The sequence below is a fragment of the Ischnura elegans genome, chromosome 5 (genome assembly GCF_921293095.1).
Source record: "Ischnura elegans chromosome 5, ioIscEleg1.1, whole genome shotgun sequence".
Classification (NCBI taxonomy): Eukaryota; Metazoa; Arthropoda; class Insecta; order Odonata; family Coenagrionidae; genus Ischnura; species Ischnura elegans.
This window is the reverse complement of record NC_060250.1, coordinates 11346395-11363039: the sequence shown is the minus strand read 5'-3', so window position 1 is coordinate 11363039 and position 16645 is coordinate 11346395.

Here is a 16645-nt window from a genome sequence, read left to right as displayed (position 1 = left end):
TCTACTAAGCTGAATGTGTTTTACGTATTTATATCATTTAATAAATAATTTATTTTAAAATATTTTTAAGCTAATCATTACAACATTAACTTTCCATATTAGTCTTTTTGAGTTGGTTTTACTTCATTATATTTATTATAAAATAAAAAAAAAACATTCTTACGACCCAAAAAAGTAAAATTAACAGTATTTTTAACGTATTATATACCATCCGAGATACAAATGATTTCATGTCTGTAGAAGTTTATTTGAACCAAATTTTTATTCCCATAGATTGTTCGGGCAGCCAGAACACTTAACGCTGGCGCCATCGCTTGTAGCGCTGAGGAAATAAGCTGGCTTCCTTGACGAGTTTTGCTACCATGTGCGTCTTGTCCTCTCGTACCGGATTAGCGGTGAGTTCTAATAATATATTTATCATCTCAAGGGTCAATGGCAATCGACCTCATAAGAGTCTAAGACGTATTTGACGTTCCCAATTTGCATTTCAATCCAAATTAATTCTGAATGCGTGATGAAATGCGTGAAATGAGTTAGCAATGAAATGAGTTGGAGTTTAGTCGCTGTTTTTTTTTGTTATAAATAGCATCGGCATAGAAAAATGAAATATAACGTAAGTACTCAAATTTTAGTTACCTTTGATTATCCCTCGAGGTTATTTTGAAATATTTTCACTTCTCCGCCTTCATACATGGCGTTATTTAAAAAACATAATTTCTTTCGAATTCCATTTATATGTCACGGAAACTTCAATGAAAAATTTATGAAAGCCATGCTTTTCCTGATTATTTCTCCTTATCCCTAAATGCCAGCCGGATCGCGTCGCAAAATATATGTCTTGGTTGTAAACGTATTATAGAGAAACAGAAAGTACGTTTTTCTCTAAAATAAATACAGTTGAAATTAGAGAAAATTACTAGAAAAAATATTGGCAAATTATATTTCCCCTCATTGCCATTGAGTTTTGCATATCATATTTGCTTCGCTAAGGACGAAATTTCTTGAACAATAAATAGCCTATTGGCCCCGTGTGTTTGGATTCCCTTCCAGTTTTCGCTTTTTTTATTCCTGCGTTAAACATCAAATGTTGATATACCATATTATTCTCAATATTTCATCTAGAGGGGTTTCAAAATGCGTAGCTTTATACCTAGATTGGGAATCAAAAATAAATCAATGAAGATAATCACCAACATTGGTTTTTGAGATCTTGCTATGTATTTAATTATTAAATTATTATTAATTTAATATATAGCTATTCTATTGTCGTTTTGTATTAAAAGTGGATCGTTCAAATTAATATAGAAGTCTTCTTGTGGCCATAAAATCGTGAAAGTACGTCAGTAATCTATTCCTAAGTTCCTTTGGGAAATAAAAGAAAGGGAAGTTCGTCGACAATGGCGTAAAAGCCCGTAGCATTGGAATTTGGAATGCTTCGAATCCACATCATTTTTATATTCAAGCGATTTTCTTTGCTCTCTGCGTAGAGTGGCTCATTTGACTTGCTTGATCGTGGTCCATGCATATTATTAAAAATTTCCGATAAAGCGCGTATTCTGCAAATTGAATAATTTTTTTTCCCGATAATCACCCGCCATGCGAAAGGCCAGGAATAGATTAACTGCATCGAATATTCGAACAATAAATTTCGATAAAATTGTGTATATTAATGAAAAGTTAATTGAAAGACTAATTTGATTTTATGGATGATGCCTTCTCATCGAAAATTGAAATTTTTTCATTTAATAGTAATAATAATTTTCACGCGAGCGTTCAGAAAAAGATTAACTGCAATGAAAACATGAGCATGGGCAAACAAATTATGCATACGATGGGAATTTACTGACGATATAAATTCAATATTTGTCGTTCGCATAAAAAGCTTAGTCGGGCATAATAGCTAACGCTTGCTTAACCATTGTGAAAAAAATTAAAGGGCAAATCATATATGCTGCAGTGCCTCTCATTTTATGTATTATGTATGCAAAACATCATGTTTGTGTCTAAAAATATCGATGTGGGGATGGATAAAAAGCGCTTTTTGTCGCATAAAAACGAATGATGAGCCACATCTGCACCTGTTTATACGAGATCGGGGAAGAACGTTTTTGCCTCGGCATTCGCTGTTTTGTCTCGCTGTTGCACGAACTTCATAATGTACTTAGATGAAGCGATCTTGATAGGGCTAGGCAGATATAAATTAAAATGGGAAAGCTTTTATTTTTTATACTAATTATTCAAGTTTATTTGGTTTTCAATGCTCATTAATTATGATTTCAAAATATCTCCTTAACTCTCATATGGGTTTGCGAATTTAGTAGCGTCGTTGGATTTACGGGGCCGCAGCGGCGCTGCGTTATATTGTGTTATATCTTTCATATTTAGCCTTTATTGACATGTTTTCAGAATGATAATGGTAGTGACATCTATTATATTCATTTACCACCGTGTGTTGCTAGATTTAACGCATTATTGTGGAAGTTATGCAAAAAATCTTGAGCACTGCACACTTTTCCATTTGTTGCTGTAATGATCTCTATTTCTGTTCCATTTGTCTGCTATTTTCAAATGAAAGTTTTTATTTCGTGTTGAATGGTTCTTTTTAATATTTTTCCGATATGCAGTACCGGACAAACTCCACTTTGTAATTTTTACATTAGCTTATTTTTTATGAATCTTAAAATACACAATGCCTTCCACTTAAATTCCGCGGGATCTTAAGATGTATATTTAACTTACCAAATACTGTCCGACATCGTATTTTAGTGCAAAATATAAATTATGAAAATATCTATAGATTATGTAATATATTGCTAATTGTTATATCTTCAAAATTGAACATCCCTTGCTAATACGAAAAAAAAACCGATAATGCGAAAAAAACTTATTGCTCTTAAAATTTTTATCGAACGTTTACAAAACTTTTTGCATGCCATTTAAAATGTAGGTACACATGTTTTGCACGCCACATCGGAGGAATCCCTGAAATTCAACTTTCGTTCCGTCGTTTCGTTTTTTTTGTTCCCTTTTCTGCGTGCGGTTGCGTTGGAAACAGAAAGAGAGAAGGAAAGTGGATGTGTTACGTCTCACGTAACTTCCCTCCTTTCTTTTTTTTTTGTGTGTTTTGGCGGTGGTCGTGTTCTTCTTCTCCGGATTCTCTCGTGGAAAGGATTTCTGGGTGGTTTTTTGGGGGGGAGAGGAGGAGGGTGATTCATTAACATACAAACGGTGCGAATTTGCTCTGGCCGAGGCAAGAAGCCGCAATCCTGGAGGCCAATGGAAGGGGGGGTGGGTGGAGGGGAAGGGGAGGGGGTGGCTTCCTGTGGCTTGAGGGGGGGGTTCGATCGAAGTCGACCGCGCGCCACCTGGAGCCCCTTGGCGGCGGCTCGTTGAATATATGCCTAGGCACACCGGGGAAACGTATCTGGGTGGCTAGGCGGTGTAAGAATCAGGGAGTGTTCAGAGCAATGACCCTGAAATGAAATACATTCTAAGAATATGCATTAATTAGGTGACATAATCACAATCATGATATCCTGAGAGTAGACTCTATCTCACAACGGTAATATTCAATCATTTATGGACTTGATGCGAACAATAGTTTTGGGTTGTTCAGGGCAGTACTTCATTTCTAAAATTTTGCGTGCCGGAACGAACACCAATTTATGAGCCTTATTTGTCCTGCAATACCGACGAGGATATGCGAGGAGTTGTAAGTCAAAATTGAATTCATTTCCATTGAAACTTTAATTATTGATATTTTCAAAGAAATTTAATGTATATTAAAAAAATCTATTTGTTAAGAGCATGCTATCAGGTTTTCATCATCATCACTGGTCAATAATCCCACGATTGGTTTGACGCAGCTCTCCACTTAAATCTCTTACCAGCTAATCCTTTCACACAAGTATTTCCTCTCTTTCACATCCTTCTTTACCTGTTCTATATATTTTGTTCGAGGTCTTCCTTTTCCGTTCTTACCATTCACTTGTCCCTCGACGATTGTCTTCATCAGTTCATCGTGTCTCAAGGTTTGCCCTATAAGATTACTCTGTCTTCTTATAAAGGTTTTTATGAGGTTTCTCTTCTGTCCTACTTTTCTTAGGACTTCCTCATTACTAACTTGGTCGATCCATTTCAGGTTTTATCTGGTAAAAATCAATTATTGAAATAATGATGACCCGTTTCCGCCAATAGATTGATAACACAACCGGTTTTATTTCGTGTCATATCATTGTCATGCCCCGAGGCCTGAATTTGATGCGTAATATATTGAAATAAGTCAGCATGCTTTGCTATTTGTGCAAAATTACCAGTCGACATAGCTATAACGTTAAAGTCGAAGGCGTGGAAAGAGGAATTTTTTCTTGAAAGCGTGTGTCAGGGAGGATAATCATAGCCAAACGTTTGCACGGCCTACATGTTCTTATTGAAAACCTCGGATTAGACTAACTGCGTCATATTTTATTTTCATAAATTAATATGCCATGAGGTAACGTCGTCAAATGTTACATAAAAACAATGCAAAAGATATGTATGCTAATTTTTAATAATCAGTATTTTGCAGAAGAAAAGGGAGAGTTATATGCGTGTCCAACATTTTCCATCGGTGCTGATGTTGAGTAAATATCCTGAAATGCTGATAACTCTACCACCTAACGCCTTAGCTGGGTGAGCCGAGGACAACTGCGGAAGCGGTGTTTTCTTAGCGCGGGGGTCATCTGGGTTGGGAAGGAGAGCCGTGTACATGCCCAGTTTATGTGATTGATGGAAGGGTGGAGGGTGTCGTAGGTAGGCGTGTTCTCTTGTCGGGGAACATCATTATGATGGCCATTATCTCTACCTTATCGATTCCGTCCATCTTCATCCTGCAGCAGTCCAGATGCGAGCTCAAAATTTACTGGCAGCATATTAGATTTCCATCTACCATCCTAATATTACTGTTACGGATTTTGCGTGGTCAAGATTATTCTTAAGTATTAGTGGAAAAGTCCATTTTTACCTGACTGTTCGCATAGAAATCTCTAAACTAGAGTGAAGAGTATTAGTAAAATTTTCCTCGATACTGGTATATGAGTTTCAAAATATAAATAGCTTTCTTAATATTTCCATTTCTGTCGTATTAAAAATTACTACTTTTACATAAAATTATTAATATATTTACTATTCCCTTATATATGGTACCATTAAGCTTAATGTTACAGTTGTAGTTTTACTAAACAGATAGGCATTGGAATTCGAATTCGATTTTTCCCGTGAACGACAACGGAATTTAATAAATGCAGGGCGGAGTTTCGTTAAATAGTTTCCTTTTTATTTTTAACAGCTGGTAACATCCCACGCCACAAGTCTGTTTTAGAAAGCGTAAAACTCTCCTGTTGAGGCCGCCGACTTCTGCATAACATTTTATTTCAGTTTTGTGCCCTTATTAAATGCCCCAAAATGTTTTTCCCTCTTCTCTTATTATCGTTTGCCAAGGTGGCAATGTAGACCTGTCACCGCATTTAAATCTTTTAAAAATCATCAACAATTCCAATTCACTGTGCTGAATTTCTTCAGCACTTACTACCGGTCTCTTTTCATTTTGGTGGTGCCTTATTTTTCGTATTGTAGCAGATTACTGCAAAATTAAAATTAAGTTACACCATAGAATAATTTTGCTATAAATTCAATGACGGAATGAAATGTTTACGCTAGTCAAGAATCGTTGAATATTCTAACTCTCATTGTCATATTATGAACAATTACAAGCAATCGTATTTTATTGTAGTTGGTGCGAAGGCTTCCGCGGTTTGCTGGTAATGTAGGCTGCATTTTCGGGTTTCACCGCGTATTTTATTGTTGTTGTGGCTCATTTATCACGATGGTCTTCCGTAGGTGAAAGATTTGCATGCAGTATTTTAAGTGTCCAGTATCTTCATTTTTTCTGGGCGAGTAAAGTTAAACCCTGCTGGCGACGCTTACTTTAGACTTTAATTACTACCGCTACCCTTATTCTGTTCCGCTTTGAAGTGGCCATTGCATTGTTCTTTTGATGAGAAATGTGTGTTTCTCGTGCAGAAGTTTGGACGTACCTTCATTAATGGGAATGCGGTACAAAAGCCGAGTTTCGGCCTCAACTGCGTGGACTCGACGGACTCTCATCTTTCATCGAGATTCAACTTCCCAGCGGATGTCGTACATGGTTATGTTAGGCCGCATCACTCAGTTATTTTAACAGTTTTGAATGGCATAGTGATGTGGCTTGCATGGCGAGCTCACTGTGTGGGATTAACTTTGTAAAGACTCTTCTTCTTGACCCATCTGAGGCCATGGGAGGGCCTCCATCGCGTTTTTTTTCAAGTATTTTTCAAACGTAGTAGGCATAAATTTAATTTTTTTTCACCCGTGACATTTTAACTCGGATAAATGGAATAATTTATTCCTGCATACGTTTTTTTCTATTCCACACAGTTAATAAATCAATTATTATAAAGTTTGTTTATGCTTAATTTTGAAAAAAAAATAGTTTTACATTGAATTTAGATGTTTCACTAAAATGATTTTTTTTAGATCTACCTTTAACGAGTGGGTGAACTCTGCCCTCACCTATCGAAGCTCACCTTTTACTTGAACTGGGTTTGTAATCGATTCATGGAAATCATCATACCTGTGGTGACAAGCTTTAGTTCAGCAATGGCTGTCCGCCTAATCATTAGAGTCTACGCAGAATATAGGTTTACTTTTATATATGAAGAAATCGTTCATATTCGATGCATGAATTATTATTGCATAGTATCACTGTGAACTCCACACTTTTTCAATTTTGCAAACCAGAGATTTGTTAGCTCAACACCGTTTTTTCAGAGCCAAGAGTCGCTGAAATCCTTTTCCGGTAACATTTAAATAAGTGTGAAGTTTAAAACTGTGCTTTCTTATGAAGATTTAAAAATACCGAAAAGTATCACCAGAGACGATTCTTAAAGAGCACGAGTGATAAAACATTGTAATTTGGTAACATTTTTTCAACGGTGCAAAGTTTTATGTATTGATATTATTACGAGGCATTGTAAAATTTTTGAAACGAGAAACTTGCTGCAATGCTTTGTCGACTGTGTTAATTTCTGCTAGTTTTTGGCAACCTTTGTCGCAATCATCCGCGGTCGGAAATAGAACCGCGCTGAATGCTTTTTGCAGTTTTAATCCTTTATGGAACTGCTGCATTTTGTTTGAGTTTGAAATATAAATGGAAAGAATGCAATTGAGTCGCGCATGTTGGTCATTAGTATTCATCCCGAGTTTTCGCTGGAGCCATGAAAATTCCATTATTCTTGCCACGTACAAACGCGCTTCCAAATTCAGAGTACATATGTTGATTTCCTTATCGGAGCCTTTTTTTCTCTGTGACTTCAGTAATCCAGGCGAGTTAACTAATGTGTGTTGCAATTGGATGAGACATGGTCTGGTGTGAAAGATTTTATATTTGCTTGTACATTTCAGAGGAAACTTTATATCATGACAATTTTTTTTTTAAATTTCATCTGACCCATGAAATTTAGTTTTTCATATTTGTTATTTTTCCCCTCTTTATCTGTCGTTGCTTGCTTGTCATTGATTTCACATTTTCTATGAATATTTATATATCACGCATTCAATAATTGCGACCCTTAAGCCTCAAAATTTTAATAAATCAGATAGTGCGATGTTCTAATTTTTCAAAACGCCTTTTTGCTCGACGAATCAAGGTTTAAAATGTATATTTAGTGGACACGACCCGGATTTTGTTAAACAGGAGAAGAAGATGCTACAATGACACGAAATCAGGGTCATCATAGTATAAAACCTTTCCCTGATGGTGCATAAATGAGAAAAAGAATAATTTTTGGGTTTCACCTCATCAGTTATAACAAACAGTCGACATTTCGTCTTTTCTGCCGGAGGAATTTTCAAGGCTTAAGCTACGTGTCTACAGGTGATCAAATCTTGAGATTTAACATTGATATTTATTTCAGAACTGTGTCTATTGAAAACTAGTCTCAGTCTCCGTGACGTCTCCGAGACTGGAGCCTCGGATATTATCTCCACAATAAATCCACTGAAGGAGAATTACAGATAATTACTCCGCTACCAGTCAGAGAAAAACGCAATTGTTTCGGATTCTAAGGCTGTCTCTAGAGTTGGGAATTATGCGTGTCCACCGGCAAAAACTATCGAAGTCTCCTTCGACTTATCTCGCGTTGACTTCGAGAGTGGTTTCACTCCCATTTCCAATTGAGAATCCATTCTCGAGACTTTCGGTCTCCATTGGACACGCAGCTGAACCTGTTTCCGCCCGTAAAAAGTTCTGCTTGCGATATTGAAGATATTTAAAATTGCTTCTATGGTTTTATTTAGTAATGCAGTGAAATATTTTGGCGATGCATCAACTTATTTCTCCAGAAGGATCTATGTAGGCACACAGGGAGCAGAATCTATTGCTGTTCAATTTCTAAGAGTGACCTTAATAAAAGAATGAATCTTAAGGGCAAGAATATTTTTGGCTGAAGGGAAGTTAAAGAATCTATGAAATACCATGTCCTGTTAACATTAATGCCACATGCATTATGTAATTTTCAGGCATTTGGCGTTCATACTGAATTTCCGTTTCGCAACCGTCTGCTTCCGTCAGTGATCCGGCTTCAGAAATAAAATAATAAGTGCATTAAGTAATTGTAAACTTTTACAGCACATTTGTGCAATTCAATAGAAAAAACGGGAGGCGGTCATCTTCCAGAGTCTCATATTCTTAGAATGGTAGAATGTAGACGTATGGCTATGGTGGGCACAAATGTGTTGATAATTTCTGCTATGCTGCATTTCAACAGATAGTTGGAGTGGATTTCAAATAATATGGACGGTTTTTCTCTTCGTTGTAATTACTGGATGGTTTATGACACTGATCCTTCGTCCCTTACCTATGTTAAAGTTGTTTTTATTGTCCTTTCCCTCTCTAGTGCCTCTCTAAAGATTCCACTTTGTAATATATCTCTCATGCTTGGATGTAAAGCTTCTGGATGCCTGTGTCGTCGTGTCTATTGGCGACGTGTTTTAAGACGGCCTATTTTTCTGCATAGACCAGTCACAAAACAATTGACGCGCGGAGATAAAAGAATAGAAATGCGCTACATCAGGATCGTGTCGATTAAAAGTGTGTAGAGAACCTTACTGAGTGCAATACCTGTTACAGAGGAAATACTATGGAAATTAAAGACTAAAGTCAGTGGTAAAATAATATATATTTTTATTAAACTCTCTCTGCGCTATTGGAAATTTTAATTTTTTATCCAATTATATATTATATATTAATATGATTACCATGAATTTATAAAATTAACACTTGAAACATTACTATTTAATATTTTATATTTATCCTTAGAGGCAGTCCATTTAATAACGCTTGAGTCCCAAATCAATCCCCTGCAAAGCATGGCAAACGTTCAGATTTTAGTCGGCTTTGTTAAGTCACAAAGCAGCCACAGGTAGTAAATCGAGGAAGAACGTAATAGTTTAGGCCGTAGAGTCAGTGGAAGGATTGTAAATGAGGCGGATATTTTTGCTGGGACCAATGGAAAACCGAATGTTGTTCCGAAAACAAACTCATTATATGCACCATTGGATTTATTTACAAATGTGCGTGACGCCTCTCCTCATAGCGTATATTTCATCTGTATTGGTGAGTTAAAAAGAGAGTAATACAGATGAAGGCTAATTGATAACCTTTGAGATTGCTATCCCCTTTTTCTCTTCACTGTTTCATGGAAATACAAGCAAAATTCATTACTCGAAGAAATGAAATATGTATTAGGGTGCTTAAATCTCGTTGGAAAAGAGAGAGACAAATTATCACGGAATGGAATCCCGGCAGAAGTTGTAAACTCATAATGTTAAATTTCTCTTAGATTTTTTGCCTGTAAGTGAATTAAATTACGTGGCAGTGAGATGAAGAGTTATAATTTTTGCTTGTTTACTTAGCAATTATAACTTTCTTCTTTCTCCTTCCACTTATTTTTTGTAGTTTTAAAAGCGGAGGTAGGCAAATGATTTGAATGGATTTTTTCACGCACTTGTCCTGAATACCATTCATGCCATTTTAAACTTTATTTTTGTGCCTTCCTGTCTTCATGCGTCGCGATCACAGTGCCAATACTCATAGTAGGAACGCATTAGATTTAGACAGTCAGATACCATTTTACTAATGAGTAAATTTACGTGTTATTAATGAAAAAAATACTTTTACTCTGTCTCTCCAGCGTAATAATAATGAGATACTACTATTATTATGTCTTCTCAAGTGTACATAAGAGATTAAGATACATGTTAAAAGCATCTTCGTTTACCTGCCTTCCTTAACTGGACGAGAAAATGGTAATGATGAGAAGCTGGGTAAAAAAGAAAGATGCATCATCTGCCGCTTTTTTACCCCTACAACGGAACTTCTAAGAACTTTGACATCATCATCAATTGTGTACATGGTAATTTTTGAACCAATTTTTATTAAATATTATGTTCTCATGAATCTTAAATGAATTTCCAAAGCGTGAACGGTAGGTCCAAAATAAATTGTAGTATCAAAATATTCTCATGCTTATTCAGGTTTCCATTGGAATCCTTCACCCCTACAAGATGGATGCGTCGCTAAAATGTATAACTTCTGTTAGTCAGACCGAATATGGACTCAGCATAAACTCCCCTAAACTCATTTTTCGATTGTAGTCGCTACTGACATGCTGACCGGAGTGCCAAAGCAACAGATTGGTCAACTCCATGCGGCAGTTACTTGGAGGAATTTTCTAAGTACAAGAATAGCTCTCCGAGAATATCATTTATTTCAGTAACAATTATCAGCATGATTAAACCCATGTTTTTTGGAAGATGACACCCATGTTTTCCTGCTAAATGCACTGGAGTTATTTTAATGATTTAGACTAAAAGAAGACATAATTTATTGGTTCTCAAGCAGTGCAATGACAAAGTGACAAGATATAATAAGATGCTGTAACTTTATGGCGAGTAGTCTCCGCAGAAATGTATTCTAACTCCATACCTGTGTTACCGAATCGGAAAAAATATTTCCCTTTTTGATTATCTGACGCTTAGTCGTCACCGGCAAACATTTTTTTTAGACGTAAGACGAGTATCCCGATGAAATCTGAACTTTCTAATTGATCAACGTCCATGTATTGTATTCGCATGATTTCCTGGGCTACAACTGACGTTTAGGTGGTTTGCAAGAGAAATGAAAGCATCGTAATGGTCGCAAAAGTATACATCCATTGCTAACTAAACTATGGAAAGTAGCGAAATTATTCAAAAATCACTACGAGCGACCTGAGAACGTTAAATAGCTTTTATACGAAATAGAGATGGAGCAGCTGGAGACTGGGATTGCTTAGATAATATGCTATTGATTAGAGGTATATTTCAGAATAACTCGGAAAACATCACCATGTAACCATAAGTACTTCTTGATTCAACAGAAAAGATGAAATATGAAGGACACTAAACGGGTGAGACTAAAATATATAGCAGGTTGAGATATCGTTGAGCGAGAAATAAATTCCTTTTAGTGACGAGGATTGTAATTTCAGTAAACAGATTTGTTTCCCAGTTTTGCAGAATAAAGTAATATTCAAACAGTGTTCCTGGGGATAGTTATTTACGCGTTAGAAATGGAAAATTGACGTTGTCAACGAAACTCATGTGGGAGCTAATATTCATAGGTAAAATATTGACAAATTTTGGTATTTTGGAAATGAATGGCTATTCCTTCCACTTCTCACTCAGACGAATAAAATCTCCTTGTTTTGTGCCTTTTTTCTCTTCCAGGATCCAGGATTTTTTTTGGGGGGGCCTGACAGGCAGGCGATCTTCTTATAATTGAGATATATATAACAAGATATTACAATTACTGTACGAAATATTCTATAAAATTTAATAAAAAAGTTATTGATATGAAATTAATGTTGAGGCTCCGTAATACGCAAAACAAAAAAAAAACTTAATAATAACCGCATTAAACATTTTGTCTATTTTTTAAGCATCTGGGGGTACGTGCCTCCTTCCCCCCCTAAATCCGCCTTTGGGTGTTTCATAATTAATAGCGAAGTTTTAATACATTATAATATTTATTTCACTTAACTATTACAGATGTAAGCTATATCTCAAATGAAATAGCAACTGATACATTTTTTGCAGCAATTCTCTTGCGCACCCAATGTTTCCGCCACCATTCGTTTGAAAGGGCAAGTAGCAAATACTCGAGAGACAGTAATCAAGGTTTGGGAAGAAGTTGCATAACGTGTTGATGTGTGCCGTGTGACTAGTGGTGGTCACATTGATCAACTGTTTGCTTTTATGTAAAACTGTATGAGTTGTTCTATCATTTTATGTGTGACTCATGGCTTTAAGTTAAGTGCAATAAATATTAGAGGCGTCTTCATTTTGAAGCGTCAGTTATTATTATCCGCTCTTTAATAATGATGTCTGGGAATCACAATGCGAGTAATCTCTTTCAGGCATTGTTTTTCTTACTACTTAACTTCCATTTTCAAATAGTTAGAAATATAGTCCCACATTTTCAAAATTAGGCTTCTAATGGTGTGATGTCTTCTCTTTCAGTAGCTAACCCACATAAACATAGATTAAAAATGACTTTAAAATTACTTTATAATACCCTATACTCCACTTATGACAGTCATGAACTCCTTTTTCAGTTGAATTTTGGAATACTAACTCAATCAACCCGCTCTCTCTCTTTCTACTCCGTCTGCATATTCCCAGGATTTCCCTAGCCAAGCGCTTACCGTTATCTCGTCTCTCCTCCCTTCGAAACTCACTCCTTCCATCCATCGATCCTTTTTACTTAACCTGCAACAATTTCACTGAACAAGCTTTGTCCCATATCTCACAGCTAATCCAATCTTTTCTTTTCTCCTCCGCTTTGTTTTTTGTAAGTTTCTATAGTGTTCTAGTATTCTGTCTCCTTTCATGATTTTGTTAAAATTTTCAATTTTATTGGCGTAACGGCTCTAGGATAATAATGATTTAAATATATTAATAAACGTGTTAGGTTGATCGTAAGGTATTCTTCTTTGTAGGGTGAGGCGACGGTAGATATCAGGAAGATAGAGGAAATTTGTAACACGCTTGAAATAAAGAGCGCTCTATATTTTCATCCCTCAATGCATTTGAGGTAATCGCTGAAATGACGCATAGCGTCTACTGTTGTACCACGTATAATTTTGACCGAGAAATATATTCATTTTGTTATAATGCTTGTAAATGTAAACAATAATTGCAGCTTTAAATAGCATATTGTGATTTATTTTCTATCTGAGGGCGCCCTTCAACTGAACGTTGTGTTTGGTAGTTCTATAAAATTAGATGCCTTATCCTTGCCCCGGATGTAATAATAAAATTCATAAACAGCCTAAAATGCATCTCATCATATTATTAATCACTGTCGGATCTTATGCTTAGAGAGTCGCTGAGGAGCGCATTATGAATCATTCTTTCGCTGCCTTAAGGCAAATTATTTGCAATTTCTGAAGCATTAAATAAGATTGTTTATCGCTTAGAAGCCACTGGTAGCAGTTAAATGCATCGATTGTGCCTATAGCAGCCGTTTTCGAAAGCTCCGGAGTCAATAAACCAGAATTTACTTTTATTTCTCTCAGAATTCGGTTACCTACGTACGTTAAAAGTCATTTTTCGCTGCGAATCGTTTTGCTTACGTTCCAATTAGGATGCTTAACTTGCGTGTCTTCGGCAAGTCTTCAAACACTTGTGTGCATGCCGTGAGAGGAGTGGGATTAAATGACACGGGGAGCCATCTGCAGCCTTCTCTTAATTGCTTACGTAAACGGTGCGCAACCTCCCTCCAAACACAGCGCATTTCGATTTTCGCTGCTCGTTTGTTTTCCACCTTCCCCAGTAGAGTGCGCTATCTCTCTTTTGGTTGCTGTTAGATGAAGGCGATTACCAAAGGGAAAGTCAGTATAAAGGTGGATGCGGAAGTGGATGAAACTTACAAGTAATGCGGACATTAGGCGAAATCAATACCCTTTAGTATGTTGGTAAAGCTCTATGGTTATTTTCCACAAATACTTAAGTGCTACTACACGAACGATTTCAATACATTTTGGAATAATAAAATTTGTTTTATCACCCAGGTAAAATTCCAATGGTATTAAAAATGTTCTTCTAAATTAGGAAGAAATAAAAATTCAAAGAATGTGTGAACGATAACGTTGAAAATCGGTCATAACAATTTTGTATAGATGATAATTCTTATTTTACTGATATATTTTCACTACCCCTTCATTATTGTTTCGCAAAATTTTACGTTCCCATCTGACCGACTATTTTTTTGTATATTTCGTTGTTGTATTATTACTGCCCTCCAACTACTAATTATTTTGACTTGCATTTTGTGCGTTATTTATGTAATCATAGTTTTTATTTCCAAATTAACCTAATCTTGGTCGGAAATTTGAGGGTATACTTGCCCAGTCGATATCGCGGCATGCTACTGGTCGAGGCTCCCGGTTTTAAATCCCTCAAACATAAATCCTCATTTTGCACGGAATTTTAGAGATTTCAGAGATAGGCCCCCTTCATTTACTATGTGAAATCTAAAACCCCGTGCCTCAGAATGAGGTGACCTCCACCGTCATCTAACTGAACCATCCTTCATGATGAGCCACTCCATGGAAATTGTAATCATCTAAATAAATCCGTGTTTGTAGATCCTGTATTTTTCACCACTACCTTCCTGTGGTGCTCAAATAGAAAATAATATATCCTGGATTTATAATTTCCTGGGACCTTTTCGACACTGAATCATATATATTCGCAATTCTCAGCCAAAATGTCCGTGAGACCTACCAGAAATTACCCCGTTGCTGTTATTATTGTTATTTTTTGCGTTCAAATTTGAAGGAAGTGGGATGAAATACCTACGAATAGACTGAATCTGCTCTGTGAGAAATTAAAAGCTTCAGCTAAATACAATAACACTTTTGTGTGGTAGAGGAGAGGGCTCCGGCAACCTTTAGTAATAATAATATTTTTTTAGAGGTGCAAATAAATCATTTTGGAGTTTATATAACTTAATATAATATGTATTTACTCTAAACGTCCACATCGTATCGAAGCGCGTTTTGAGAATGGGTTCTTCATTATCCTGTATCTCCAAACGCTCGTCCTCCTTACAAAAAAGAATCACAAAATTGGAGTGCGGGAAGGGGAGTGGTTTACCACAGACACCAAACCGTATATCATTTTGTGTTCATGCGGATGTCAATTGATATTTTTATTTTCCATACAGCTGGCTACTTCCAAGAGATATTTGATCCTTATTCAAATTATGGCCATTCAAAACCAAGTTATGCCACTTTAATCTGTTGTGAAGCACTCGCTACTCTTCTCAAGTTTAGACATTATTCCAGTAAAAACATAAATACATAAATTATTATTGGTGCTGATGAAATGTAAAACTGATCGAACAAAAGAATTACGATGTCTGTTCATCGCGTTTATCACATCGTACCATTAAATTCTCACAAAAAAATGTCATCTTTGTGGTAGAAATTTTTGAAGAAAATACATTGCTTGATTTTAAAATTTTATGAATCATTACACATTAATAAAATGGTGATAATATTAATTGATTGTTTTGACGGTGCTACGAGACCTTTTTTTGAAATATTACTGCAACAGAGTAACATAGAAAATTGTGAGATAATTATATTTTTAATCGATTGATCCTGATGGTATCCTTAATCGCAAGTTTGAAATTGCATGGTTTATCCGAGATCGAGTCGCCTCCTACGGACAATTTTAATTAACTTGCTCACGTAGCAACACAGAGTTTTCCCGTGCAACAGTCGACTCACGCCCGAAGGCAAATATTTGGCGAAGAAATTTTAATCGCTGCCTCGCCTGCCTGCCTTGCTTTTGCTGTTTCACGGACACATTCACTTAGCCAAGCCTCTCGTTTTCTCGACTAAATCCACCTACACGCTCAGAACTCATGGAATCCATTAAAAGCTAATTACAATCCGCGTAACGTAAATACGCGCGAATTGGTGAAAGGAGTCGTGGAGTTCTGAAGAGAGAATTTCGGCGGTGGGAAGGTGTGGGGGGCCGTAGGGTGGGAACTAAGTGTAGGGGTGCGGGGGGATAATCGCCGTAAGCTCCGGCTCGAAACAAGTGTTTGTTGTGGCGGGCGCTGCATTCCATGAGGAGATGGATTTTATTTATCGGCGGAGAGGGCTAGAATCGCATCCGTAAGAGTTTAACGGGGATGCTTTTTTATATTTTTTTGGGGGGGAGAAAGGAAAACGGGGGATGTTTTTACTCACTGCTCACACCTTCCCCAAAAATCTCTCTCAGCCCTTCGTTTTCCACCTTGAAATAAATTACTACATATCGTTCAATATAAAAATATATCATACATCAACAGTCCAATTGTAGACCTAAGTGTCTGAAACATATAATAGCCAATTTCTGCAAAACAATGAATTTTCCACATCCACTGAATCCGTTTTTTTTTCGTGCACTTCACTCCCCTTGTCAAAGCCCCAAAATTCTGGCCCACCGAAGGGAAGAGATTTCATCTCGGGGT